The following is a 5,591-nucleotide window of genomic DNA, read 5'->3' as shown; positions in this document are numbered from 1 at the left end:
TATATATATAAAACATTTATTATAAGAGAAAAAATATTAGCTAGTAGAACAACCTAATTTACAATAATAAACAGACACTAAAATATAAGATAATAGTACGCTATAAGATCTCGTAGAAGACAAATTTTCATTTCGCACAAATCGATGAGACTTCGCGCGAGGAATTTCGAAGTATAAACGAGAGGAAATAAGTTTATATCTGTGCAAAATTTTTCTCTGATGCGCGATATAATCTAGCCTTAGGCGGTATTACGTTATAACCGCCACCTTATAACGTTTATAGCGAGCGTTTCGTGCATCTCGTTCGTCTTTATATAACGCGCAGATATCGTAAAGGACAGAAAACGATAGGTAGAAAGCGAGAGAGAGAGAGAGAGAGAGAGAGAGAGAGAGAGAGAAAACCAAATACATATGCGCTGCCTGTTCTCAATGATTCCCGGCGTTACTTACGGCATGCACGACATTACTGTGCCATGTCGTAGCAGCGTACAATGTGTCCATTAATCTCTTTTCGCAGACGGAATAACAGTTTGCTAGTGCAAGAAAGCGCCGTTTATACCCGTTAGCGCCGCAGTTGGTTGCTGATATTAGGTCCAGTCCTCGTATTTATCGCCGTTCCAATTCGCGAATTATTATGCATATGAAACGACGTTTAATGAAGACACAAGCATTAAAAAATTAAATAAGTTTCCAACTGTCATAAAGAAATAAGATTAAGATATTGTGTTTTCTTTTACTTTTTTAAAAGAAGTAACTTTCTCCATTGTCATTCGTTTTATGTTAATACCGCGTGATTAGGTACAAAGTGAGAAAGACCGATATGAAATGAAGTCCAACTGGACTTTTTGTAAAAGAAAATGTACATAACGTACAACTGTCACGCTGCACCGTTGCATTGTACACCATGTCTTACGTAAGTGCTTGTAAGTAGATAACGCTGAAGCCATATAGTAGGAGTAAACGTAGCTATACCGATAACGTAAATACCGTACGACTGATAAGCTGATAATGGTTTGGACGACAGTGGTAATTTTAACTTTCTATTAAAAACGTTGTAATATCTTCAAGCAGCGAAACATATTTATAACTTGTACACTATTTTTAATATATTTGTCACAATAAAAAAATATTGATGACATTAGAATTATTTACGAGATTTGGTATTCATTTTGCAATTTTGTTAAAAACTATTGCCGATTATAGGGAAGTGCAGCAAAAAGGATCGTAACGTAACGAATCATGCTGTACAACACGGAATACCTACGTTTATGTAAACGTGTCGCGTTTTTTTCTATACCACTTTCACGTGTATTTCTCTGTCATCATGATGCGATGACAGCCAATAAAACGACTGCAATTTCAAGTATTTAAGCGCCGTCCTAGCCTAGTTATATGTATAAACGGAGTAACGTTGCTCCGTTTATTGGATTGACAAACATTTGTTATGTACATATACACACTTGCATCTGCACATGCGTAACCACTCAATTTGCAAGACTGATACAAATTTCTCAAGTCAACACAATTTCCGAAATTGATATAATTCTTCTTACAATTATGACCTTTTGCCAAAGCAAGATTTTTTTCCTTAATTTCCAGATAACATTTAACCTTCCTTAATATTTTCAATAATATTTTCAAATTTTTTGTATTTTCGTCCTAATTAGGAAATAATTAAATATTTTATTGAGAGACCAATTTTAACATAGCAACGTAAATTATCTATTATTAATATTACTGATACTGCTCAACTTTAATTGTTAAGTTGATAATATTTCAAAACTACGTAGACGTGATGTACGCATATTAAAGTCAAGCATTTTAATTTTCCAGAAAATTTTGCAAAATTTCCTAATTTTCCTTCATTTTTCTACCCGTTTTCAATTTCCCTGACACTTTCCTAATTTCCTTGATTCCCAGTTTTATGGTAACTCTGCAAAAAAATTTTAAAAATTCCCAATGTAGCTTTAAAACAGAATTCTGCTGTGTAACATATCGGAGATGAATAGAAATAGAAAAAAAATCTTGTAATTTTTCAACTCGGTGATTTTCTTCCGAGTTCCCACGGGTTAAACGTTTTTATTTACTTGTCAGTAATTGGACCAAGTATGCCACACACAAGGAATAAATTCAGCTTAATAATTCCCAACCGATCACTCTCAATCCCAATTTTTACGTCTCTAACAAACACGAAACAATTCTCCTTCCACAAGCTTGTTCCTACGAGACGCTTTCTACGCAACGAGGGAGCGATGCAATTTATACATCACGACGACGACGACGACGACGACGACAACGACGACGTGGCGAAAACGTATGAGGAGAATCGCACGCGAGAAAACATTTCTGCCGTGCCTACTACACACCGTATATCACACTGTCGCATTCCATAGCCGGCGCGATAAATACGACCGACGATATAAACGCCGTATAATGACGATCGGACCTATCCCCCCCCGGATACCCCCCTCAACGGTGGCACGGCATAACGAGTACTGTTTCATCATCGCGAATTAATATAACGTGCCGGCAAGAGGAGAAAAGGAGAGAGGCGTGTGCGCGAATGAAGACGGTGCGAAAGAGGAAGACGGGATTATTCATTAATTGCGAGCCATCGTATCTCTGACGTCCACGACTTTTACGAGCGAGCGCTGCGACGATCTCGCTACGGCGCGGCGGCGCGATTAAATCACGGGAGGCAAATTAAAGGTAATTAATAAAGTCCAATGAGAAATAGAGAGAATCGTCGGGTGTTTCTCGTTGGTTTCTTTTTTATTTCTTTTCTTTTCTTTCCCCCACAAGGTGCAATTATTATTGTCCCATTTGTTCGCGCCGAGAGAAACACCAATGAAACAGCACCACCGAGTAAAGCTCTATGTCAAAGTAGCACAAAGGTCCTCCACTTACTAACTGTATCGTACACCAATAATACTAAGCGTTTATTGGTCTACAAGCCACTAGGTCCCAAATAGCAGTCGAAATAGCGAAGAAAAATTGTCGGCATTTTTCGGTTCAGGAGGAATAAAGGTCATAAAAGGAATTGCACTACTTGGATATATCTAGAGCTTTATCACCGAATACAACAGCGGATAGTTAGCGCTGGAAACGAGTTACGATAAATACGAATCGTATAATTAATATTTGTCGAACGGAAAAGACTTGGACCGTCGTTCAAATAGAAAAAGAAGAGTTGATCGCGCGTCGAAATTAACAATGTGAAAACCGACGGCGCACACGCGCCAGGAAGTCACGTGGAAGTCGGTGGAAAAAAAGAGAGAGCCGAGCGCAAGGCTGCAGGGATGCAGGTGCAACAGACGTAGCACACAATGGCGTCATTAGGGCGACTTGTTACCAGCAAACGGCAATCACCGAGTCACGTTCTATAAATACAACTGATGACTCTTGACTAAAAGGTGTGTCCACGGAACAGGTCGGCGAGAAGAAGGATCTGTGTCCGTTGCATAGCGGCAACGAAGACAGTGCTGTCCTATTCGTCGGAGATAAATAAATTGCCACACAATACCTTAACAGCGTATATTTTCAAAATCAATTAAGGTAAAAAGTCCTCGCCGAGTCCAAGCATTGCTGAGCAAAATCAGCCGTTCCACATAAAGTTTCTGCACTCACGTTGTTAATTATTTGTATCACTGTGTACACTAAAAAAATATATTAAATTTTAATAAATCATTTGAATAGCACCAACTAAATATTTATCTACTAAATATAGTGATGCATTTACTTGGTACAAAAACCATTAATTTGATTTCACTATCGTTCCTTTTTATTGAGTGAGTAAATATTTACTTACTGTAAGGAAATGTTTAGTTGGCACTATTCAAATGAATATTTCTAAAAATTTAATTTTTTTTTTTCAGTGTACATAATTGGTTTTATGCCATTGATTTTTATTAGCTCAGACGATATTTACTGTTTGGCTAACTGTATTTCGGGTTTTTATCTGCAGGTGCACACTACAAAGATAATTTATATAAAACTGTTCAGTCCCGTGATATTTATCAATCATCCGTATGATTTAATTTTGTTTCAAATGACATAAAGACTACTAATTCTTTAAAAATATTTGTATGGGTAGATAGATTATGGCAGCTTAAGATAAAAATTATAAATTGTAAAAATGATAATTAATTAACGTAATTTTTATTAAATTAAATGAAATAAATTATGTGATTACGGAATATTTACCATTTCATTCATGTTTAATATATATATATATATTGAAAGAATCAAAATGTTGTTTTATTAGAAGACACGATACGTAATTCTGAACAAAAAAAAAAGACATGACGGTCTCCGGTCTTTTATGGCACTCACTCAATAGTCACTCACTCAATAGTCACTCGCAATATCATGGCTAATTACAATCGCACGGACAATAATTACCTAGAAAACGACGACACTTTGCACAGTATACTCCCAACACGCGATATGCACTTTAGTAGATTGCGCGATGGAAAAATAACACGAAAAAAGAACAATTACACGAGGCAATCCATTCGGCACCAGCGGCGAAAATTAGTATGAATAATGCGATTCCCGAGCGACAGACAATTTCAACAAATCATCGATGTATGAAGGACATATTTACGCTACGCAAATATCAAAATACGAGTTGTATACACTATAGCTTAAACGTGTCGCTCGACTCGACGTTAATTAATGACGTTTTGTCATTTGAAAGTTGAAAAATTCGAAAATACTATCGGTATTTTTATTAATGCTACGCGATGCTTAAAAGACTCAATGATTAATTAAGATGGGACACGAACTGTTCAAAGATACGATCGCAGTTCCGCATTGCAAAACATACAATGCTTTTAGAAGAAATAAATTCCATAAAGCATACGCGTTATTTTAATAAGTAGGTATTCTATATTGTACTTTTTTCCGTTTAAAGTGATTCACAATTCAGCAATTCACGTATAAGTATTCCGCGCTTTTAATCCGAAAATAATTATGTTAATTAATTGAAAGTATGAGATCTTTGAGGTATCCTTATTCTTCCATCTGCAATCATATTTTTATTCCCTCCGTCTGTAATTTAAAACTTTTTTAACCCAAATTTTTTTAACATTCTATGCTTTCAAAAAATGTGAAAAAATTCAAAACTACTTTTCAACATCTCTATTACATTATCAGAAAAGTTTTCTCTATTATTTCGGAACAAAAAAACTGGATTCTTGTCTTCCTTTATTTCGAAGAAATTTGACAGTAAAATTTCGTCGAGTCAAAAAATCCAAAGAAGAATTATAGAACTAGTTATCGTCCGCGATCATCACAATTAAACTATATCATTACAATTTCCGTTACTTATCGCGTCAGATATGAGTCACGCAAATATACAAATATCCGCTTCGATAAAAGGCCATCACTTGGATTGTCAATCGCAAAATTTATTCATGTACATAGACTAGATAGTAAATCGCTAAGTATTTGTAAGGAATACTAGTACTTTAAATGACAATAATGTAGTAACGTAGTAGAGTGGATACCGCCGTTATTTGTCTACTCAAGGCTTGTTACGTGATGCCGGTGAGAGCGATCATCCGATGTAAACATACTATACGCCGGAT

At 35.9% G+C, this 5,591-nt stretch overlaps 1 protein-coding gene across 1 annotated transcript in view; it reads right to left on the bottom strand.

Moving 5' to 3' along the window:
* LOC108747069 (helix-loop-helix protein 11) overlaps window positions 1–5,591 on the bottom strand; it is a 154,260-nt gene that overhangs the window by 114,289 nt on the left and 34,380 nt on the right. The window lies entirely within an intron of this gene.

This window comes from Trachymyrmex septentrionalis, unplaced genomic scaffold (genome assembly GCF_001594115.1).
Source record: "Trachymyrmex septentrionalis isolate Tsep2-gDNA-1 unplaced genomic scaffold, Tsep1.0 scaffold190, whole genome shotgun sequence".
In the NCBI taxonomy this organism is placed as follows: domain Eukaryota; kingdom Metazoa; phylum Arthropoda; class Insecta; order Hymenoptera; family Formicidae; genus Trachymyrmex; species Trachymyrmex septentrionalis.
This window is presented reverse-complemented; position numbering and strand designations above follow the sequence as displayed.